Genomic DNA, 26195 nt, shown 5'->3' with positions numbered 1-26195 from the left:
AATGTATTTATATTATACTGAATGCTGATCATTCTTATAAAATTACATTATGGTGATCAAAACAGATTTTTATTAGATTTCCCCTAAACCTCTCTGTATAGATAATGTAGTTAATAAGAATGTAATCCCCCCCCCCCCCCCAAAAAAAAAAAATCTCTGCTGCACTTGGTGCTACTATAATGATATGCTGATAATTGTTCCAACATGTTAGGCATACAACACACTTGGGCCCTTATTCTGGTTTTCTGGTTCACTCACAAAGGCTTCCTTCTCAAATGGACAAAACCATGTGCACTGCAGGTGGGGGGCAAATGTAAAATGTGCAGAGAGAATTATATTTTAATGAGTTATTTTGTTTCTGCGGAGGGAAAATACTGACTATTTTACTTTTACACTGCAATATAGATCTCACTTTGAAGTAAAACCTCACCCAAATCTAATTCTCTCTGCACAAGTTACATCTGTCCCACCTGCAGTGCACATGGTTTTGTACATTTGAGAAGGAACTTGCATACCCTTCATCATCTCATACCTAAAAATTGGTATAAATTGGGGAAGTGGCATGGCTGTGGGTAAAGTGGGTGTGGCCATGCCCCCTTTCCTATTGTTTCAATAAATGTTGTTATGGTAAAGTGATGCCTTCCTTGCATCAGGTACAATTTGCTCTGCTCCTTGGCACCTCACACACACACAAAAATAAAAAATATATTTATAGACCAATATATACAGTATATAGTGGGCTACAGAGTGGGAATAATGACCCCCTGTGCAGAGAGCCTTCTCCCAGTTATACATTGCTGAGGGTCTCCCCGGCTCACCACAGCCTTTAGCTCCCCCTCCTTGGGTATCCCTTAGCTCCCTCTCTGCAGTATCCAGATTCTGGCTCAGCTCTTCCATGTCCAGCAGTTGCCATGCACTGTGGCCCTCCTGCACATGCTCGTACATCCAGCTTGGGAGCCTCGGGTTCTCCTTGCTGCTCAGGGAGTGTCTCCTTGCTGGGATCCGCCGCACAGTGCATGTACACAGCAAGGCAGCCATTGCCTCGGAGTCCTCCTAACCTCAACTGGGGGGGGGGGACACACTGACCAGAAATGAGTAACTATCATACAGCAGTTAGTGCTGCTGTCACAGGGACTGTCCAATTAGAGGCAGCAGCACTGTGACTGACACAGCACTGGCCAATCACACAAACAAATTCACTGCCTCAGGGACTGCCTAATCACAGGACAAGCATGGAAATATTTCGACAATTTGCAGCCCCACTGATACCGAATGAAAACCAGTACAAAAAGGTACATTGGTTTTAGCCGGTACAGACCATAAAATAACGGTACTGTACCAGCTAAAATGGTACAGTTGGAGGGTATGAATTTGCCTTTGCGAGTGAACCAGAACATTGCACAAATTAAAAATGGGTTAAAGGCAAATCAAACCTTGATATGGCCCAAATAATTAATAAGAGTGAAGTCTCCTTGAAGATTCTTTTATTCTGCGTTGTGTAGCATACAAAAAGGATAACTATAAGTTGACACATTTATAGTGTGAACACATTTTTATACTGTAACATATTGCAGACTCAACACTAACCAATCAAATTAACAGACCAATCATATACTTAGGCCAATCAGATATCAGTAATTATAATAATTAAACACCCCTTGCGCTCTTGACACCCCTAATGTTGGATTTTTTATAGTATAAGCATCTTATGATTTGTCTTGTGATAATGACTATTGTATTAAAAATATAACCTGTCAAAGTTTGAATTTTCGTATCTCTTGTCTTCAAGGACACTAGCTGACCACAGACTATGATTCAATGGCAGCAGGTTCTAAACTTGCTTAACATATCAAAAACAAAAGTTTCATTTAATGCTTTTTAAATCACTCTTAAAGGCAACAGTGTCTGTTCCAACTTAAAAGCATTTGCATAAACATTATTTGAATTATTCAGCTTCCAATTACTATTCAATAATCCATATCAAACCTCTATGGGTTTAGTATGCCTTTTACATGTATAGGTGTGCTTCAGATTCTTCATACTCCAACTTAATATTAGCATATATTGGGGGGGAACATGTAGTAGGGTGAGAGAATCAGAAAGAGATTTGGTAAGAAATCTCCAGTTTTTTTAAAGCGGCAATTATGTACACTGCAAAATCAAACTGGTTGCCAAAATCAAGATGTCTTACCAAATCTCTCTCTTTCTGATTCGCTCATCCGGTTACATCTCACACATTGACTTTTAATAAAACTGTAGTGTGTAAAAATATTGTGGCTTCATATTTTTTTTGTACAGGCCCAAATTTGTCCCCATCCGCAATGGTAAGGGTCTGTGTATGCGCAATTATGTGCCAGTGCAAACCCCCACAGCAAGCGCCTTCTGAATTTGTCTTTCACCGGGGCCCTCTCTGCCTAAGTGACAGGCAGGGGGCGTTTACTGGGGTTCGCCCAGCGTTTAACGTGTGTGCCCACAAAAATGGTGGCAGACCCCAGCAAACTCAGTCATGGCCTTGTTTACTTGGTGTGGGCAGATAACATCACATGACGTCAATGACCACCCCAAATTCCTCAGAAAGCATCCATCTGAAAAGTCCAGCCTTACTTTTCATAATGAACAGAGGGATATTAATTTGATGGTGAGTAACCATCAAATGATTTCTCCTCTGTGTGGGCGCATGCGAGCGGATATGTAACCATACACATCAACTCAAGCAGTGTACCGAGGGGATCCAGATGGTGGTGGGTTGTAAGCAATTGATGGGGCGGTGCCTTGCGAGCAGGTCGGACTTACCCCATAGTTTTTAAGATCCTTTAGAAAAAGAACTGAGAGAAATTATAAAATATTTCTGTAAAGTGCAGCACAATAGGCTGCAGCTATAACACGATCAATAAAATACCAATATTGTGAACGAAGTTTAATTGTGAGAATTTCTAAAACATACTGGGTGAAATTTTATAGGATGAGACATTTAGAAAGTGAGAGATTTGGTAAGAAATATCCAGTTTTTTTTTTTTTTTTTTTTAAAGCGGCAATCATTTACACAGCAAAACCAGCTTGATTTTGAAAATGTAAAGGATTGCACTTTAAAAAAACCTGGAATTTTCTAACAAAATCTCTCATTTTCTGAATCTCTCATTTAATTTCACCCCCTGTACACTATGACATTTTGCAGAACTTTATTATCTGCAAGAAAACAAGAGCATGATAATCTTGTTACATTGAAACAGGTTTGATGGTGCCAGTGTATTCAGGGGAAATTCAATATTTTTTTTTCTGTCCCATCATGTAAATGACCTCTTGAAGATATCATTGTAGTTCCATTACTGTTGTGGATATCACTACTCTTAGCATGCTTTGGCATCATACATTACATTAAAGGGTACTTGTTTCCTAGCACGGCACCCATCGCATAGCATACCATAACACTAAATACTAAATAACGTATACGATGGTATGCGATGCGATGTTGTACAATAAAATATCACATCGCATCGCATGTCATACAATGGCATACGATGCGGTCGTATACGATTTTTGATTTTACAATCACCCTGATGGGACCGTACAATGTTAAATGGCCCCCCATACTCAATGCCACCCCCACGCTCAACGCCAACCTGGCGGGTACGCATCCTCCGACCTTTTCATACCCTCACTATCCACGTCGGCGTGGAGTTGATCTTAGTTAGTTTGGTGAGTGCAGCGAGCCACCGAGCCCGAAACGTGGTGAGCGCAGTGAGCCCCACGAGGGGCCGCGGAATACGAGCCCGAAGCCTGGCGAGCGAAGAGAGCCCCGCGAGGGGACACGCAATACTTTTAAAGTAATCAGTGACCGCTTGCCACACTTCGGGCTCGGTGGCTCGCTGCGCTCGCCACACTATCTAAAATCAACTCCACGCCGACGTAGATAGTGGGGGTATGAAAAGGTCAGAGGATGCGTACCGCTGCGCTCGCCACGCTTCAGTTTGGCGTTGAGTATGGGGGGCCATTTAACATTGTAAGGACCCATCAGGGTTATTGTACAATAAAAAAATCGTATACCATCGCATCACATGCATTGTATGCATCTATATGGCATGCAATGCGATGCGATCGCATAAGATGAAAATATTGGGCGCCGTGCTAGGAAACAAGTACCCATTAAAGTTATAAACACTAAGGGGGCATATACACACGGAGATTATGGGCTGTTTTCTAAGTGATCTGACTAGATCGTTTTTGAATTATGCACAGATTGCTCAGTTTGTATGTACTATAGCAATGGCTGGTTCCAGCACATCACCAATCCCCCGTTCAGCTCTTTAGCACATGCAGTCAAGATCTGGGTAGATACCCTGCATATGCTAAAAGAAAGCATTTGTTAGCACAGATCGCTCAGCACACATCGCTGGTGCTGTGCTTAGGGATGTGTGCTGAGCGATCTGTGCTAAACAAGATCACTTACCACAGCACAAAGTCACAATGTGTGTACGGGGCTTAAGGTGTAAACGTACAAAGATGGGAGTTCTTTTGAAGATGGAATGTTGCCCTTATCTACCAATCAGAATGTAATTCTTATTTATGTAGCATCTTTTAGAAGATAAGAGATATAATGGTACTTGTTTCCTATCTGGGCGCCCAGGTTTTCTACGTACGGCACCGTACTGAAATCGGATCGCATCGCATCGTACACATACATGATATTGAACGATGCGATGCGATGCGATGCGATGCGATCCGATTTCCCATAGGAAACAATGTTAAATGGCTCAATTTAGCCAAATTATCATAGGAACAATAGTAAATGGGCCAAAAACACCCCTGAACATTGAAATGTCCCCCCAAAAGTAGTTGACGCCACCCCGCCATCAACGTGAACCCGAAGCGTGGCGAGCGCAGCGAGCCCGCGAGGGGCGGCGGTACGCGTCCTCCGACCTTTTCATGCCCTACTATCCACTAGGGCGTGGAGTGAGAATAGAATAGTGTGGCGAGCGCAGCGAGCCACCGAGCCCGAAGCGTGGCGAGCGCAGCGAGCCCCGCGAGGGGACGCGGATACCTTCACAGTTATACGCGTCCCCTCGCGGGCTTCCCAGGTGTCCATGGCGACGCGGACACCTGGGAAGCCCGCAAAGGGACGCATTTACCTGTGAAGGTATCCGCGTCCGCTCGCCACGCTTCGGGCTCGGTGGCTCGCTGCGCTCGCCACACTATTCTATTCTCACTCCACGCCCTAGTGGATAGTAGGGCATGAAAAGGTCGGAGGACGCGTACCGCCGCCCCTCGCGGGCTCGCTGCGCTCGCCACGCTTCGGGTTCACGTTGATGGCGGGGTGGCGTCAACTACTTTTGGGGGGACATTTCAATGTTCAGGGGTGTTTTTGGCCCATTTACTATTGTTCCTATGATAATTTGGCTAAATTGAGCCATTTAACATTGTTTCCTATGGGAAATCGAATCGGATCGCATCGCATCGCATCGCATCGTTCAATATCGTGTATGTGTACGATGCGATGCGATCAGATTTCACTACGGAGAATAGCATGGTGCTCAATTAACTTAGTGGGCGCCCAGATAGGAAACAAGTACCGATATAATTTGATTGGTTACTATGGTCAACATTCCCTCTTCAATAGAACTCCTATCTTAGTAAATTTACTCCTACATATAGAAAACGTTATTGCATTGAAACCACTGGTATATTGTTATGAAATTATGTGACACAATCATTAATTCTAAATGCTGTGAATATGCCACCTATTATTTATGTTGTACTTGTATTCAACCTGTACAATTGTGCCACCAGGCTCTTTAATGTACTCACACTGGGCTTCAGTTCTCTAATAACTAAGGAAGTTAAATACCCTTCAAGAAATGTCAAAGTCTTTTGAAGTACTTTGTGCTAATAATTGGTCATCTTCACTCTTGACCCTGTCATTTCTATTTTAACTTCTGCATTCATAATGCAGGCTTACCTGTCATGTGTAGCTATGCTCCAAGAACATACTATGACATAAGGATGAATCAGATTAGCAATGTCATTAATAAAGAAGAGCCATCACATCAATATATGTCATCATGAATGTATTTATATCAAATCAAAGTTAAGCTAATTATGAAAGATTTATTTTTCCTCAAGCTGTAGCGATAATGTAGTTTTCAACCTTTAATAGTATATTAATGCAGCGAGCATGTAAAACACTGAATTATTTAGTAGTCAAGTACATTGAGGATATTATACAATCATATATCGCTACATTTGCTCTTACGACTTTAGCAGTTATTGTTACATTAAAAAAAAATCTGCAAAGGTCAAGTTTAAATGCATAGCAAGTTATTTTACGTAGGCAATATCTGAAAGACATCTAAAGTTACTAAAAGTTTACTGTGAACCGGTCTATACAGTAAGCTAGGAAATTCACGAGCGCTCTTGCAAATTACTGTATATATTATTTTTTTGCAGTATATAGCTAAATTGAAACAATTCTTCTTTAGATGTGAGTGAAAAAAAAAAGTTTGATATTAAGATTATGGACATTTTAGAGATTAATAGCCTGCCAATAAATTCACTAATGGTTAAGATAACACGTAGAACTAGATTTAACAATAATTCATAAAAATAATTAAAACACATCTAATGAGAAACATTTAAAACTTTTTGCAAAGTATCTGAGTTTTTCAAAAAGTATTTTCCTAAACCACTTAATATATGTAATGAGAACAAGATAAACTTCACATTATTATTATTATTATTATTATTATTATTATTATTATTATTATTATTATTATTATAATTATTATTATTATTATAAAAATATGGACAGTGGCAATGAGTAAGTCTGCAGCTTCATCCCATCTTCTGTAATGGACTTGTCCAGGTATATTTCTGGTTGGAAGTAGCATTTTCATAGGTGCTTCCAAAGAAGGTTGTACTTGATGGACTTATGGGGCATACACATGGGGCAACTACAGCCCCATTTCTAAGTGATCTGACAGCGGGTCATTATCGCCTGACTAGATTAATGCATGCAGTATAAATCCAGTCATTGCACGAGTTCTCTCTATTGAGAACACGGGCAGTGACAGATCATTCAGCACACATACCCGGTGGGTGCAGCGCTGAGTGCACAGCGATCTGTGCTTAATTAGATCACTCAGCACAAAGCTCCTGTTGCCCCGTGTGTACAGGGCATTAGGTCATTTTTTAATCTCACCAACTATGTTACTATAATCTAGGTGGATAATCGCGCTTGAGTTGCCAACAGTATATGCCTATTATATTATAGGAGCTACTCCGTATTTGGGGTTGTTCAGACCCCGGTGATATGTTACAGTACAGCAGGAATACTAAGCACTCAACTAGTGTTGTTATGTGAGTGGTAACTTTGGTATGTAAGTGATGAAAAAGGAGAAGAAAATAAATCAATAAATCAGTATAATGTGATGCAAATAAATGTTCTTTGTCTGATAGCTAGGTATCACTCTACAAGACCCCTCTAAAATGGGCTTTAGGGTATCTTTTATGGAGGACCCTTTGACCATAGGACCCTCACCTGGGACCTATGTTCACAGCAGGTGACCGCAGCGGTCTCAATTGGGCAGGTGCGGAAGGGGATAAGAACCTGTGCATCAAATGGGATATGCTGAGTGGGATAAAAAGTTAAGTTCAAATAAGTTAAAGTACAAGTCACTGCGGACAGCGGCATCCCGCTGTCTCCTGCTTACCCCTCTGGATGTGCTGCCGGCGGTGTCCAACTAACAGCGGTTGCTGTGACTGCGGACCGTGACCGTGTCTTACAAAACCTGCAGAAGTCTTAGTTTGCATCCTTCTAGCCTTAACACTTATGCTTATAAGAAACTATTCCAATACAATTCATGCTAAACTTCAAGAATCATACGTGGTGATCATAAAGTACTCCTTTTTTTTTTCTTTGGTTTTATATGAATAGGACACAAAAGGGCCAATACTGGATCAAAAACTTAAGCCAAGCAGAGCGGATTTAAAACCTACATACAACATTTGTATCTGGGAAGGTTTGGATAATCACAGAAAAGTCATCTGACCCATTGTTAATATAAGCGATGATTTATGAACAACTTTGTTAAAGCTATAGCAAAAGACTATATTATTTAGGTGTGAACAAAGTTTTTAAGACTATCACATGTCAAAAGGAGGTTATTCAATGAGCTTGAAAGTACTTGGGATTGTTTGTGGAAACTTTGGAGCCATTAGTGCAGAGCATAGAGATTTAGAAAGTGGACAAAGTAAATTGAATGACAGTAACATTGGCGTAACAATAGCCCCGCAGATTTTGCAGTCGTGGGGAGGTGCTGAGTAAGTGTGAGCACCGGGTCTCTGCAGGGCTATCAATGCACTGCATTGCTACTAGTGCCTGGGACCAATCCTTCTGCTCTCCGCCGGCAGGACCCACAGATCTACTTGTCTGTGGTTCCGGTTCTCCTCCTGGCAGGTTCCGGTTAATGAAAAATAGCCCACACAAAATGTCCACCTCCTTACAGCAGACACTTTTTGAGGATGCTAGAGGAGGTGGTGGCCTCCTCTAGCATCCTCAAAAACAGCGCTGTTAGAGGCAGCCATTTTCTAAGGGTCATTTTCATTAGCAGGAACCTGCCAGGAGGAGAGCTGGGACCGCAGACAAGTAGATCTGCGGGTGCCACCGACAGCAGGCAGAGGGGTAAGCAGCGGGGAAAGGCAGGGTAGGGGGTAGGCTTTTTTATGGTGACATGCTTTAATTTACAGAGGGGGGGTGCTACAGAAATTTACGGCATTGGCCACTCAATTTATAGGTTACAACACTGAACAGTAACAGGGAAGATGGAAGTGGAAAATGGATGGTTGTCCAGTCGTTAGTCAACAAGTGTATACAGTAGACATAAAAATACCCCAAAAAATGTTGAAGGAAAGGAAAGAAATAGTACTGTATAAGGGCTTATAACATTGTAAAATGGTTCTTTGTTGCACATTCTTGTATAATTTTTAACTTAAATTAACATTTCACTAGAATACATATGAATAAGTTATTTTCTCATATCCTAACATCCATTTTGTGGATTTATACAAGTGTTTACGATGAAAAAATAATGAGCAGTTTGTGGTGTTTTAGTTGGTTGTGAAATCTATTTTGGGCATTTAAGGAAAATTGTCAATGCTGCAGTTCTAATTTCCTTGTATTTGTGCATCACTGGATTGAAGCAGAAGACAAGTCATGCATATTTGTATAGCACAGCGCATAACTTCATTCTTTGTATGTCATGGAAGGAAGCATGCTCAAGTGTGTGCAATACAGAACTGTATGCATTCAGGCTTCCTTAAGAGAATCTGTATGATGAAAATGCATATGGATAGGGACAGGTGTACAGCTCAGCATACAGACAACCTCTATGGTATAGAGATCACAAGGTACTTTTGTATTTGCCGGGCGCCCACTAAGCAAATAGCTTAGTGGGCGATTCTGCATAAGAAAATCGCATGCGTTTTTTGCATGCAATGCGATTTTCCCATGTAATTTATTCACTGCTCTCTGGCCTTGGGTGGTGCGATGATATCGCATCGCATGCGATCTCAACGCACATAATATCGCATATGATTTTATAGCGTGCGATGCCATTTAATGTAGTATACATTTGTATGACATACAATGGGATTTAGGCAACCCCCCATTATCCACGCCACTCCAAAGCGTGGCAAGCGCAGCGAGCCACTAGGTATTTAAGTATGCTCCCAGTACTGAGAACCTGCTGGTTATAGACCTGTATAGATCTGTTTAGTCCTGTTCCTGGTTATTTCCATGTTCCTAGAGATTCTTACAGTTCCTAGCTAACTACTGTCTGAGTTTACTCCAGTGTTGAGTTTGTTCCAGTCTGTGTCTAAGTATTCCAGCAAGCATTCCTGCTGGGTTTCCTCTGAAGTCCTATCTGTGTCAGAGAACCACTGCTTCCAGTGTGTAAGATATGGTCTGTGTCCAACTTATTTGAGTACCAGCGGCTTCCCCACACATTGTGGTGGAAGTGGCACCTTTCATAACTATTTGCAATTGGTATTCTAACAGCGCCAGCTGGAGCCATAGCTTTTGTTCTGAGACAGACAGAGTCATGGATATATTTGGGGTGAAGGTCTAATATCCTGCTGACTTATCTAGTGTATTTTTCTCGTTAATTTGTCTCTTGGCAGATGCCAGAGACATTGGTATAGCCTGGCGTCGCTGAGGCAGTTATGTTTTATTCCTATCCGCAATACCTTGTTTATTGCGACGGATTCATATTACAGCGGTAAGGGATGCAAATCCTGTGTTCAGGTACTGTTTGCAAGGTTGCATACTCTTATGTATGTATATGTGCAGAGCCTAGTAATGTTTTGTTATTTAGTCAGTTTATCCTCTTACTAGTACCCTGACTCGGTTGGGACTTTGTGTCACTGCGAAAGACCAGGTGGCATTTGAGTACAGGGTGGAGCTAGTCTGCCCTGAAAAGGCAGCTATTAGTAGCAAAGTCTAAGACCAGTGCAGGTGCCAGCCAACTCTGGGTATAGTGAGAGAGGCAGGGTCAGGTTCAGGTACTGATGTGGATTCACCACCTGGGCCACAGGAGTACAAATCAGGCTGTAATCAATATCTTGCAGTCATGCCAGTCACAGCAAGAGTTAACCCTGAGTACACCCCAGATAATCCTAACTGTTTCTTCATTGTATTATTACATTCCTAAGAAAGCATTACTATGTTGATTTGTCAAGAGACATTCATTATTGCTCTCGTCCAGAGACATTGCCCAAAGTTATTCCGGCTTCCCTGGAATCTAAAAGTATTGCTTCACTAGCAGTATTAAGTTTCCTAGTCACTCAGTCACAACCATAGGCGAATCTAAGGGGTGGTCCAGGGTTGCACCGGACCACCCATTAGACCACCAGCCGCTTAAAATGTAAAGAAAAAACAGCCGGGTAGAGAGAGCTGTGTGCTGCCCGGCTGTTTAGTCTAAGCTGCAGTGGTTGCCAAACTGTGCGCCGCGGCTCCCTGGGGTGCCACGGCTGGTGACTAACATGGAGCCTCACATCTGCAGGTCTTTTTCTTTTCCAATGCGGTGTGAGTGGACGGGCAGTAAGTGGACACAATCAGCGCCGCCATCCGTCCTGATCACGGCACTGTTCACAGCTGACTCAGCCTCTGGCGCCACTTCCCTCACGCTGGTACTCACTGACAAGCCCGTTCAGCTATGCACGGGTCCCACAGCGATGACGCACATGCCTCACACCCACGGCGCCATCACCATGGAAACCCGCCGCAGCATCCGGCTATCAGAACCAGCGGCATCCCCCGGTCTCCCCAAGCACCGCCCCCTCCTGTCATCACATAGCGTCAGATGCGGCTCTCACACACATCTTCATTGCCATGGAGACCCGCCGGGACAATGCTGCAGGGACTTGGACAGACGATCAGCGTAGTGGCAGTACTAAAAAAACAGGCCATAACACAAATAATGCAACAATTCAACAAAATAAACAGTGGGCACGCAGTCAGTCCAGCCGCATCCAGAAAGCCAAGAGGACCAAGTACACATCTCTCACTTGTGTACCGGTCGCCATGACAACTGAACGCAACATAAAAATAACTGCATGTCATATAGGGGCAGATGTATTAAGTTTTAACAAGAGATAAATGCAAGGGTGATAAGGAGAGATAAACGTCCAGCCAATCAGCTCCTTACTGACTTTTTTCAAACACAGCCTGTAACATGGCAGTTGGCAGGTGATTGGCTGGAAGTTTATCTCTCCTTATCACCCTTGCATTTATCTCTTGTTAAGGCTTAATACATCTGCCCCATAGACCCAATCAGGTGCCCCAGCGGTAAAGCGCAGTCAGGGCCCAGCCCCACGTCAGAAACGGCTCTCACCCGTGACAGACGTGTGACTGACACCCAAAAGCCACGCCCACCATGGGAGAACCCTGACACTATAAAATGTGCAACTAACATATATAAACAATAAAAACATATACAGAATGTAGATACCCGAAAAGACAATGTGCTGAATACTAGCATATAGACTAACCAGAGATAACATAGACAGCATACAGAATAGTATTGATCAAAAACTAATAGCAGGGTCAACTAAAAGGTACTCCATACTATCCTCTCATTCAATCCATGAGGTGCAACAGTATTAAGCCTGTGTATCCAAGTAGCCTCCAACTTTAGGAGGCGTTTGACCTGTCTCTACCATGGTTAGATTGTGGTATATGGTCAATGGCCAGATATCTAAGTGACTCCAGTGTGTGATTGAATTCTTTAAAATGGATAGCAACAGGCTGCTCTGCTTTTTTGCCTAGTAAAGCAGCTTTAATCGCAGAGTGGTACATGCCCATGCATTCCTTAAACTTCCTCGATGTCATGCCTATGTAATATAAGCCACAAGGGCAGATTATTGCATAGACAATAAATTGAGTATCGCACGTGAGTACATGTCTAATGCTATACTCTTTGGAAGAGTGTGGGTGCTTAAACTTATTGGAAGCAATAATAAAGTTGCAGGTCACACATTTTTCAGGGATCAACATCTACTCCTGATTCCAGCATAAAAGGTGACTTTATTCGTCGACAACACTTGTCCACTTTTGACCCCCACAGTAGCAACACATCAATTAAGACTTATACTCGTCTTATAAATTACTCTATGATCAGATTTAATGCAGCAGATCAGCCATTACATCATATTTTCTCGTATTGAACAGAATGCCCTTAAAGTTTTGAGTGTCGATCGTAGTATCACTATCCGCCCCGCCGATAAGGGGGGCGGGATAGTGATACAAAACTTATGTGACTACAGGGCTGAGCTAGATCGTCAATTGGCTGACAGTTCTGTATATTGTGTTTTATCTTCTGACCCTACTAAAAGATTTCAACACAGTATTAAAAAGTCAGAAATCCCATACACGTTACATAGGGTTAATGTAGCACTAAAGTAATACTGATTATGTTGTCAAAATGAATAGCTAGAAATGTGGGCTTTTTCAGTAATACAAACCCTAACAGAGGGCGATTCAGATTTGGCTGATGGTGGGGGACTGCGCATGTGCGAATATGCACATGTGCAAACCCCTTTGCAAACGCCTTTGACAAGTTTCACAGATCCATAGTACGCAATTATTTATTTTATACAATCTGGAAAATTTTATTTTTCATATACAATTACCATCTTCTTCATAATGCCCTGTGTATCTGTAAATATTGTTACACTGTGGAAAATTCTGTTGCAAAACATGCTTGTATGAATTTAAGCTATTATGTGACAGCTATTATGTGACAGCTAATCTCGGCCAAGTTTACTTTACCCACATTATAGTTTTGTATTTGTTTATATTGTAATTTCAACTAACACCAGGAGCTAATCAGGTCTTGTTCATAATCTCCTCATGCATAGATTTCACAAACAAGAACTATAAATGTGAATTTCAATATTTACGTCTTTTTTGAACATTTCCTGCACTTTTGAACTGAGCTCAGTAAAGCTGCTCTCAGCATTCCCCACTGCGAAAGACTTTATGAAAAGAAGTCATGTCGATGGAAGAAGTAAATAGAACTCATTTCTCTAAATTGTTTTTGATTGTTCAAAGTGAAATGTGAAAGCTGAATTCAAGCTGTGTGACATTCAAAGGATCCTGAATACTACAGAATAAAACTGGTGTCCTTATGTAAATAGGCCATATACTTAAGGGGAATCATTTGTCTTGTAAACAACTTCAAATACGACCTTTTCTTAGTGATTTTGAAAAAAAATGCCATTTTGACAATACCATTATGGCGCATGAAAAGGTCCCTGATTGCTGGGACAAATGTAAGATATTCCGGTGCTTTTCCACCTTTGCCTTTGTCAACACAAACTAGGTCTCTACAAAGCCACAGCATACATATCAATTAACCAACTACAATCTTAAAATACAGTACTCTCTCTGACAATGTTAGAAATCTATAATCACTTCAATATATTAAAATGATGACGACATCTTACATTTTGATCTCTGCTCACAGTTGCAAAAAGGTGAGTATACAAAATGTAGAAATGTAGCATTTATGCAAACTGCAGAACTTATTGTGGTTTGTAATGTTAATCAGCAGAAAAAGTAATTGAACAGCTGCGCCAATCACAAGAAATAACAGACGAGCAGCGAATTTTGCAGTTACACTAATCACTTAACTATGTATTCATCCTCCCCTCTGCTCTGTGTAATTTTAGCTTCTATTCTGTCTTTATCTCCTAGCCTGCAATAATGTACAAGTTATTCAATACTAAAAGGGTCACCGTAATTGTTCTGCACATTTATACCATCAGGAAGTTATTCACTCTAAAAGTTTTTTTCTATGTAAGTTTATTGTACTAAAAATTGGATTTGATCAGTGCCCAACAGAGCAGAGAAGTTTTCGATAAAAGTTCTAAAAGTAAACTCTGAGACTTAATTTATGAAACTTTATTAAATTAAATAAGTTATTGTTTCTCAGGGAAATTAGAGGACAATGCTTGACCTTTTACAGTCCGATTATTCTCACAGCTGGGGTAAAATAATAAAAATACCATTGACTACCCTATCCCTAACTGTAGACAAAGCTCAGGCTAAAAATCTATTTCATAACCCATACCCTAGTCATTCCTTCACTTCCATATGGGTTATTCCAGTTGGTTGCTCTGTGTGAAAGGGTCCTCAAGTGACCCAGAAATCCATCCCAAGTAGTAACCTGGGTTGACCATCAGATGACCCAGGTTATGGGTCAATGAACCCGGGTTATCCAAAAAAGAATGACCTAGGTCCAGCTTGCGGTGTGAATATGCTGTGACGTGGCTTGAAAACCATACTGTATTTAGGATTTTAATAAAACTATAACTTTAAGTCTAGGGATCTTTATATTAAAATAATTTAAAAAAAATAGTAGACCTTCTGATATTAAAGATATATTTTATGAATTTTACTTAAAAGAATATATAAATTGGGACCATTATAAGGACTAGAGATGTTAGTTTAAATAAACGGTCTGTGAATTAATCTTTTCTCCCCATTAAATTCACCAAAGTTCCATGATCGTGCCAGTGTATCACCTTTGGATTACATTTTTACTTTGTCAAAATGCCATTCTGCATTCTATTTATGAAGACATTTAGGTCACAACAGAAATGATTTTGGGATTAACAAAACCAATGCAAAACATTTATTCAACCTATTGTATATCAACAGCCGAACAACACGGACATTACATGTGAGAGGGATGGAACATAGGAGAAATATGTTGGGGGGGCTGAAGTCCCACTCTGTCTCCAAACATATCTTCGCATGTCAACAAGGGAAAGTATATAATGTATCCATTATAGGAATAGAAATGGTCAAAGCAACAAAAAGGAGAGGAGATAGGTTCAGTAGGCTTTGCAGTCACAAGGCCTACTGGATCTTTAGAATGGGATCCATGACACGATTGAATTAAATAACATCTAATCAACCCCCCTGTGTAAAATTAATAACCCCTATTAAATACAGTACTTCACCCATGGATATACTGAAAATCAGGGTGGGGTAACCCAGTGCTCTTTCTGTAGACAGAACCAGAGGTCCATCCGGACTGCAGACAGTTATGAGTGCAGGGGCCCAATACAGAAGGGGGGGGGGGGGGGGAGAGAAAAAAAAAACCTCTAAAAACCAAATAAAGAACAAAAAAGGAAATTGCACACTTATTAAGGTTGATTACATATGAACGGGAAGTCTTGTGATATATATGACTTTGCTTTGCCACTCACTTCCCTCTGGGCAGCCATAATACCAATCACATAACATCAGCTATCCTTATGAATTTTCACATTCAATGGGTGACCCATGTCTGTGCTATTGCTGTGGGACTGGAGGTCCATCCAGACCAGAGACATGAACAGACATGGAAACTTGAGTCTTCGAGTGACCATAAGTATTCAACATTAGAGATAGAGATATAGAGATTTATATTTGCGGGGATCTCACTCAGAATAAATCAACAACCAGAGACCTGGATGGTCACCAACGTTTCTGAGCTGTTTCAGCTCTTTTATCAAGGTCTTCTGCACCTTGATAAAAGAGCTAAATCAGCTCAGAAACGTTGGTGACCATCCAGGTTTCTGGTTGTTTATTTACTCTGAGTGCCGCCTCATCCCCACAATTATTTCTATCCAGGCAGTCCGGCTGGGCTGTCTGTAACATGGACGGCACCAGGTCATTCACTTTGAAGCCAAGGTCGGAGTGCCGTGCTCTATACAGAGATATAGATTAGATATAGATAGAGATATATATGATCTGTGATTCATTAGAATGAATAATAGGATATCACCATGACAAGTTTTAATATACATGTCCCAAAATCATTAACCTAATATGAATACACACCGATATAACTCTATAAGAAGATAGCATTGTATCTGCTAGTATAATCTATATGCTGACAAACAACAACTACTCTACTGGTCTTTAATTTAAACTAAATGAAAAGTACACAATTTTTCGTTATGTGCTTCCTATACTTATATTTAGTATATATCTATCTATACATCCACCAGAATAGTAATATTCAATCTGATTTTCTGTCATTTGAAAACAAATACGTCCTCCGCAACATCTGTTAGAAACTAATGTAGCTATAGTACATATGCTCCTACTGTCTCATAGAAACCTATTTGTGGGTATGTATGTATGCATGCATACATATACACGTGTGATAATTGGTCTCTATTGGTAAATTCAGATGTCCTGTGCATGTCATAATATAACTAACCCAAAAATAATCTATTCTAAACAATCATTTAGATATTAATTTTCATTTTAAATATATGTATATTTTTCTTTTTGTACATATAAAATTCAGCCATTTTTAATAATTCTTCCAATTTTTATCTTTTAATGATTAATTACACCAATTATTCGAAACGAAACTCTAAGATACATTTTGTTCAAAATACGAAAAGAATAAACAGTTAGCTGCCACATATGAATAATAATAGATGAAGAGAATTGGAGTTCGGTATGCATTAATAGTTATGCTGTGATATATGAATAATAAATTACAATATAAATGTTTAAGTGTAGTAACCTGAGGGCTATAACATCTACATTCCACTGAATAAAATGGCCGCCATAGCTTCAAACATGGAAATCAATACAGCCATATAATAAGCATGAAGAGTACAGACATAGCTAGATATGTGTGGAACGCAAGAAACCGCCCACTTTAACATCAGTAAGATGCAACAAGCGAGTTGTGATTGGAACATGAATGTCCACGCAAAGAAAGCCAATCACAACACAGTTAATAGTGACGTATGCCGAGCAATGACCGGAAGTGGAACTGCGTAATCGGTGGAACACAGGGAAAGCCGGAAAAGGCACAGAGTTACCGCTACAAGGCAGGATGTACTTATTATGCCTGTTAACTATAAATATCGGACACTGGGCAGCACACTCTTACACAATCTCTTTGAGAAAGCCTTTGAGAGCGAAAAACGTGTTGGAGTACTTATTCCTTTCAGTTTTCACTTGTCATCAACTTCACTTGATTACATATTGACCACGGCTCCAGCATCTGCAGAAAGCAAAGACTCCGGATAAAGTTGCCATACCAAGGTGATTCAGCACCAGCAACTGGGAGCTAAGCGATTCAAGACACCGTGGCAATATTAAGGTACCCAGTCATAAATGTCTGGCCAGACTTAACAAAGGACTATTAAGTATAACTGTATGCCTGTATTGGATAAAATAACGGCACCTTAACATCATATAAGCTAACAGGCTACAGCTTATCAAATTGCTAATCCAGGACACTAATTTTATTTTACTTCATTACAACTGTGAAACACAGTTCTGTGGGTGTAGGGTGGACTTCTGAGGGTCCTCTTCAAACCACAGGGCCCGGTGCTAAATGAAAAAATATTTAATTAGTGATTAGTAATAGGATTGGCCTGGGCTCAGCTGCAGCAAGTGCAGGTGAGTCTGCTTATGACTCACTGGAGGATTGCAAAAGAAATGGATTTTTGCACTCGCGCTGCTGAGATCAGATATATACCTCGTGAACCTTACAGAACAGAAGGACACCAGGGCACGTTTTGATTAACACTGTTAAATTTTATATTTAAAAATGTTTCATGTTAAAAAGGAGCTTATACATATACAAAACATTACATAAATATGGACACAAAATTATAAATGAAAAATCACAGGCAGATACCATATAATTTCATATAACAATGAAGCACTTGAATAGGTTTGTGTCAAGTAGCCAATTCCAAAATGGGTCACGTATTCGGTCAATAGAAAGATAGATTTCAGGAGCAATATTAGTATGAAGCTTCAACAGCCAAAATGTTAGTAGCAGGGTGAAGTGGGTTGGGGCAATGGTAGGAGGTACGTATTGACTGAATACGTGACCCGTTTTGGAATTGGCTACTTGACACAAACCTATTCAAGTGCTTCATTGTTATATGAAATTATATGGTATCAGCCTGTGATTTTTCATTTATAATTTTGTGTCCATATTTATGTAATGTTTTGTATGTGTATAAGCTCATTTTTAACATGAAAAATTTTTGGTACTTGTGAGTTATCCGGGCGTCCGATTTTTAAATCGGGTCGGATCGGGACATCGCATCGCATCGCATGCGACCATCGGATGCGATGCGATGCGATGACCCGATTTTTCCATAGGAATCAATGTTAAAATGGACTGAGTCCATTTTAACATGTAATTCAATGGGAAAATCGGGTCCTTTTCATACCCCTACTATCCAAGTGGGCATGGAGTTGGATATAAACCTGTGGCGAGCGTAGCGAGCCACCGAGCCCGAAGCGTGGCGAGCGTAGCGAGCCCCGCGAGGGGACACGGAATACCGTCCCCTCGCGGGGCTCGCTTCGCTCGCCACGCTTCGGGCTCGGTGGCTCGCTACGCTCGCCACAGATTTATATCCAACTCCATGCCCACTTGGATAGTAGGGGTATGAAAAGGACCCCTTTTTCCCATTGAATTCCATGTTAAAATGGACTCAGTCCATTTTAACATTGATTCCTATGGAAAAATCGGGTCATCGCATCCGATGGTCGGATGCGATGCGATGCGATATCGCATCGCATCGCATCTGATTGTATGCCTTAACTTAAGGCATACAATCAAAAAATCGGGAGCCCGGATAACTCACAAGTACCAAATTTTTAAATATAAAATTTAACAGTGTTTATCAAAACGTGCCCTGGTGTCCTTCTGTTCAGTACGGTTCACGAGGTATATATCTGATCTCAGCAGCGCGAGTGCAAAAATCCATTTCTTCATTACAACTGTAATAATTATATGCATATCTATATTAACAACTAATGCTGTTGCAATACTAACAACTCTAAAAGTGCTATTAACTGCCCTGCTTGTGGGGAACATGTTAGCCTTGAATGTTGTAGTGACCTATGTTTTATGTTTTTAGCCAGAGTGGTACCACTAAGGTTTTTATGATGTAATGTTATAATAATTTGTCTATATTACATTTTTTTATTTTAATTTAATAAATGTTTATTAGCATTGACCTTTGAAGCATGCGCAGTTTTGATTTTTGTCTTGTCTATTGTATATCAGTTTTGAAATGTTTACTTATCTCCAAGTTAGAATTACAGTATAAGAAAATCATGTATGGGGTCTATCGAAAAATTACTTAAAAAAAAAAAATAATAATGGAGGGGAGCAACATATATATTTAATAACCATGACAATTTTTTTTAGTCATCTCAAAAATCGTTGTGGAGTTCCACCTTGCTTCTTATGCCATTTGCAGACTAGGGAAAAAAATAATATATCTAAAAAGGATGATCTTCTTTATTTTAGTACCCTGGGTAGATTAGGGCATAGTGGGTCAAGTGCATACAACATAGAAGTGCCTGGTTCTTGGGCATCTTCTCACCTGAGCTACTCTCTTGCAGTACCACACCCTGGAAGAGAGTTAAAGGACAGTACCCACAACAGACACAAACAGCATAATTATCTTTCAATTATAATAATTATATTTGTTCTGTAACAAAGATGTCTGGAAACCCACTAAATCTCAATTAGTCTAGGATAAAGATACGATAATAAAACTTAAGAAATGCATTCAATTTTCAAACAAATTTACTGTAGTTCAAAAGAGATAAACACGCTTAAAACCCATTTTAACAGAGGTGTCCTAAAGAATTTAACTAAACTTAATATTTAGCAATCTTCAATATATTTATATAAATAATTGTCACATATCGGAGGCTTACCTCCGGAGCAAGGAGCGCCCGCCGGGGTGCACATGGTGGTGTGCGGCATCGCAGGATGGGAATGACCAGACAGCTTCTCTGGAGGAGGCAACAGGCTAATTCTTAGGTGCGGCGACGTCTGCCATCTTGCCAATGTTTCTGGTTGGTGCTGGTGGCTTGTGCAGGATACGGCTGACTCTGGTTTCAGCATGTGTCGTCTGTACAGGGGGGAACCATGTGGGGGACCAGATCAGACCAAGCCTCCTGAGTTCCTGCGCTAATCGTTCAGTCCTCTCTCTTAAAAGGAACCAGGTGCTCAGCCTCATTGCCAGTACTTCTTGTTGCTGTAACAATTAGTGCTAAAATGTTATATTGGTAAAGAAACAAATTTAAAAAAAGGTGCTATAATCAATTTTAATATTCTGCCTCAAAGAAGCCAGGCAACACATTGTTATATTGTAATAGTGTAACACTAACTCAATACATACTGTAGCTGTGAACACTAACTCTGTAACACTAACTCACATACTTCTTCTCTCTAAATTGAGTAAAGAATAAAATATGTTGTATTAAAAAAACAAAAATACGTATTTCCTTTATAAAAAGGTAAACATTTCAGGTCATTATGATGAATAAAAAGGTTTGCTTGGCAATTTTCAAACCAATTTTGGCAAATTCACTTGGTACTCAAAGAAGTACAAAACAATTAATATATGAATATAATGAATTCTACTGTATATTTCAAAAGCAGGTGTTAGATTGACAGTGTGCCACAAATCTTAATTTTTTTTTTAATTTTTACAAATAATTCAAGAGCCTAAGTATTGATTCTATAATATATGATCCCTTCTGAAACCTTCCAGCAGTTTCTGTATTAAATTTTGTTGTGTCCTTTCTTTAGTCTAAGGTATTTATATAACTGTACTGACTATTATTACCACTAATAATAATGCCATGATACAGTATTTCAAATAGACTTATAGAAAGGCATGGGATTTTACCTGCGCACTGAATCTATTTTGTGTTTCTTAGGACTAGCTGCTGTACACTCCAGGCGTTTGCTGCGGGGCTGACTGGATCAGTGCTGGATCAGTCCTGATTGGTTGTCAGGGATAAAGTGTAAATGCATTAGTATCTAAATTATTTTATCATTAAAATATTCCGAACTTGTGTATTATCATGGCACCCACAATGTTCATCTTAGTACATTGCATGCATCGAATCGCGATCCGATTTTTAACTGTACAAGCACCCTAACGGGTGCTTTCAATGTTAAATGCACCCCCATTGTCAACGCCACCCTCACTATCAACGCCAACCCGAAGCGTGGCGAGCGCAGCGGTACACGTCCTCCGACCTTTTCATACCCCCACTATCCACGTTGGTGTGGAGTTCACTTTAGATAGTGTGGCGAGCGCAGCGAGCCACTGAGCCCGAAGCGTGGTGAGCACAGCGAGCCCCGCGAGGGGACGTGCATGACTTCACATGTATTCCGCATCTGATCGCCACTCTTCAGGCTCGTATACCACGTGCGCTCGCCACAATATCTAAAATTAACTCCACACCGACGTGGATAGTGAAAAGGATCGGAGGACATGTACCGCTGCGCTCACTGCGCTTCGGGTTGGCATTCATAGTGGGGGTCGCCTTAACATTCTAGGGGCATTTAACATTGTATGAACCCATCAGGGTGCTTGTACAATTAAAAATCGCATCGCATGCCATTTGCTGGCCAGTCATATTTTGAGTGCATTTTCACATATTTTATAGGTGTTAACAAAATTTCTTTGTATTATACTACCCAACCTGGCCTAATATAAGAACTTCACTGCTATTAAGGGGGAAATTTACTAAAGAAAATTTGTAAAAAATAGGTGTATTTGTATCCAGAAATACACTTATTTTTGACATTTACTATCCCGAAAATATGGCAATTCGTAGTCGTATTGATGTGCTATCAATACAACTACGAATTGACGTATTTTCGGGATAGTAAATGTCAACAATAAGTGTATTTCTTGATACAAATACACCTATTTTTTACAAATTTCCTTTAGTAAATTTCCCCCTAAGTTGCTATATCTTTCCCCAATAGAGATAAGTATACAGATGGAGCAGCTCTCATTTGAGCTGCTCCTGGCAATAGCATCACCAACCGCAATGTTTAACCATCTGACAGAATGGGGCTTGTGCACCCCATTCTATCAGAGCCAGTTGCCACCCACAGCTGGCTCCCGCTGCTCCCCTGTTGCTGCCCGCAGCCCACACTAACCCTGCCCGTCTCCCTGAAGAGCTAGCGGTGTCATGACACACCTGGGGTCCTCCGGTTGAAAACGCGACTTCCATGGCTGGTCAGCCTGGACAGGGTACCTGAGGGAGTGGGGACCTCCAAATAAAGAGTTCAGCCATCCAGAGCTGAGGCCCGGGGCTGTCCCCACCACCACTTGGCTGCGGTTAACGTTAAAAAAAATGTTTCACCATCTGACAGAATGGGGCTTGCGCACCCCATTCTATCAGAGCCAGTTGCCACCCACCGCTGCTCCCCTGTTGCCGCCCGCAGCCCACACTAACCCTGCCCATCTCCCTGAAGAGCTAGCGGTGTCATGACACACCTGGGGTCCTCCGGTTGAAAATGCTACTTCCATGGCTGGTCAGCCTGGACAGGGTACCTGAGGGAGTGGGGACCCCCAAATAAAGAGTTCAGCCATCCAGAGCTGAGGCCCGGGGCTGTCCCCACCACCACTTGGCAGCGGTTAACGTTAAAAAAAGAAGATAAAAAAAAAATACATTGAGTTTCACAGTAGAACTACAAGTCTCAGAAGCCCTCCTCCACATGCTGAGACTTCGAGTACCACAAGTCCCAACATGTGGGGAATTAATGGACCCACTTAGACTTAAAGTTTTACTGTGAAAAAAATTAAAAAATTAAAATAAAGTAAAAAAAGACAGATACAGAAAAGTATAACTTTTACACACACACACACACACACACACACTTTTATTATCCATGCCCCTCCCCAACTGCAGTCGCTCTTTTCCCATACTGGAGACCCTTTTCTAAGTGGACCAATTAATGCCAGCATGCAAAGACTTGTGATTCTCCAAGTCCCAACATGTGGGGGAGGCCATCTTGGACTTTTAATACTAGGTTAGGTTGTGGCACCTTGTAGAACAAGTGTTCCCCAGCTGTGGCATGACATCGCTGGATGTTGCAGCTTGATGCTGGTTTCAAAATATAGGGGACTCCCAGTGTTTTTCTCCCAACATTTTTGGAACCAGGACCTGCCCAAGAGCTCGGTGCTGGTGTCTTAAATATGAGGGTTCCTTCCAAATCCCCCCCCCTGGGTTTTGGGGAGCCAGGATCAGCTCAATGAGCCCAGAGCAGAGCTAGTTATGCTAGGTGGTGATGGTGGTGTACATATTTTTTTGTGTAGATAGCACAGATAACTCTTTAGTGACTTTAAAGCTACTAAACTTCAAAAGCTCTGAAAGGTCATCCAGGCATAAATCAAACCTTCTATGGCTTTAATTTTCTTATTGGAAAGCCAATCTATGGCCTTTGTCCATGTTAAATAAAAAAATATTTAATAGTTCATTAACTTTAAAGGTGACTGTGTATGAAAGCAAGGGCAGATGTAGTAAAAGGTTATTTTTTTTTGTAATGAGCGATTTTTTGGCTACAATCACAAGTCTTCAGAAATTGCACATGTAGTAACGTGCAAATTATAGTAAAATTTGCTAATTTTATAGTGACCAAAAATGTAAAAAATATTTAAAAAAAAATAAAATAAATCGCACATAACAAATTTCACTCAGATGTTTCCCCATTAAAAGTATACAACAAGTGTAATAAAGTGTAAATCACACCCCAAACATTACCAAAAATCATCAGGAAAAACAGACGTGTTCTGGCTGGCAATTTTGATAAAAGCACGATATCACAACTTGACATCAATATCAGAATTTTACTATCTCAACAACATCACAGCTTATTACTGTACATCATCTAATCACATACATTCATGATTCATTTACAAGATAAATACTGGTCTTCAGACATCGCATATGAATGTATTATTGAAAAGTAAAAGGTGGTTATACTGTAGGCTTTGAATTTTCAAAAACAACTTAGTGAGAGGCTGAACACACTTTGTGGAGCTATTTTAATATATAGCAGGGAAAGAGCCACTGAGCCATTGAGTGACGGGAGCCACTCAGCCATTGAATGATGGGAATACAGTCAACTCCTGGGATGTCCAGACAGAGGAGGTTTGTTTTACTTGAGTGGGTGCTGGGGCTCTCTCTGTGCTGAGATCAGACTCATGGAGAGTTGGTTGATGACTGATATCACTCTATGCCCTGGATTATGAAGACAGTCAATTTCCATAAGGAGAATTATTTAAATTAAGACAAGCTGTGGGTAGGTAAGCGCTGTTCTAGTGTAATAGAGATATTCACTTCTATTTAAAAAACTACATCTATCAGGCTTGAATTAAGCCAGCCACAGAACCTGTGTAATTAACGAATGACCCTGTTTAGATAGGATAGTACTGTATGTCGAGCTTGCTTTTAGTAGACATGTGCAGCCCTCAGCAATGTTTCCAATTACCCATCAAAGTATCCAATTCTAAGACTGTTCTATTTCCTCCGTTCAATATACTTATTGCTGCTATACAGCTATAAATGCATCTCACTAATCACAACAGTAATTATAGAGCTCTTAATGCTGGAAAATCAGGAGCACAATAGTTCATTTTAAACACCTTTTATTTTGAGAATAAAATGCCTACCTTATTTAACAGCTACACCATAAACTACTCATAAACTATGAGTGCCAACAGCTCAGAGATGTTCCAAATATCCACTGAAAATGCCAGCGTTAATCACATTGGTACTTGTTTCCTAGGAAGACAGGGGTTTTTGGAGTCTGCACACTACAGAAAAATTATGCCTCTGATAATTTAGGCCTATGTACCGCTATCACAATTTGTATTCGGAGCGGGGGTGCTATCCTAATCAACTGGAAGTCAATGGAACCACAAGAAGAAAAAAAGACAGTTGTCGGCGGATGCACTCCTATTTGGAGAATTTGTAATAAAGTGCTTTTATACACAATTTTCTTTTAAAAAATGGGAGCTCCAGTTATCTTTATTATTATGTTTTTTGATAAGGAGGTGCCCATTGGTATGCGAAATTGGAAGAGTTTAAAAATTGTACACAAACAATGACATAAATTGTGTTGGAAAATAAAGAAAGTGTTGATAGAATATAAAACGTGTTGGCAGATTTTATTTAAGGAAGATGTAGCTTATAATTTCAGGAGTAATTTCCCTTATTGTAAATGTCAATACGTGGATGGAACACACCACTGTGCTATTTATGGAGTTGATGAATTAAATATGGCCTTAATAGGCTCAGTACTATTCCGGTAATAGCTCTTTCATCAATCACACTCCTGGGGGTTTACATTACACATAGTTTACACCCATTTTTAATACACAGTATACATTTTTTCACGGTATAAATTTTTGTGCAAGATTGAGTATGGAGCGTCAACTGTCCAGCTCAATGTATAGGTTCCCTTGTTACACCAGCTTCTCTGCTGGTAGACGGTGTCAATACAGTATCAGATACTTGTGGCAATCACACACTCTGCAGAAATTGCTACTTTGTATTGTGTGGAATTATCTGCTGTTTTACATGGACTGGTTAAGCCCTTACTTGGTCTGGCTTATGGGGACCTCTGCTGGATGCAGGTGGTATGTGGCTAATTTCTAGCACACACATTATATGGGGTTAATACACCATCCATAAATACCCTGTGGAATGACCACAGTTTATTTGCACAGGAACCTGTTCAGTGTTGGACAGTGTTATTCCCACACCTGTATGTTGGGAGGTCAGACTGCTCCGGGTGCAATGACCCTATCTAATACACGTGGTGGACCAAACA

The 26195-nt window shown here is 40.5% G+C and overlaps 1 long non-coding RNA gene across 5 annotated transcripts in view; it reads right to left on the bottom strand.

Annotated features, from left to right (window-relative positions):
• Nucleotides 1–26195, bottom strand: part of LOC146006995 (uncharacterized) — a 100805-nt gene that overhangs the window by 37051 nt on the left and 37559 nt on the right. For 3 of the 5 annotated variants that reach the window (XR_014444175.1, XR_014444174.1, XR_014444172.1), the window contains 2 exons: nucleotides 21244–21337; nucleotides 20264–20586 (listed from right to left, as the gene is read on the bottom strand). This is a non-coding gene — a long non-coding RNA (uncharacterized LOC146006995). Of the gene's footprint in view, nucleotides 1–16983; nucleotides 17571–17801; nucleotides 17903–20263; nucleotides 20587–21243; nucleotides 21338–26195 lie in introns of those variants that run through there. The other 2 variants (XR_014444173.1, XR_014444176.1) reach the window with 2 other exon arrangements.

The sequence above is a fragment of the Crinia signifera genome, chromosome 6 (assembly GCF_055691185.1).
Source record: "Crinia signifera chromosome 6, ASM5569118v1, whole genome shotgun sequence".
Classification (NCBI taxonomy): Eukaryota; Metazoa; Chordata; class Amphibia; order Anura; family Myobatrachidae; genus Crinia; species Crinia signifera.
This window is presented reverse-complemented; position numbering and strand designations above follow the sequence as displayed.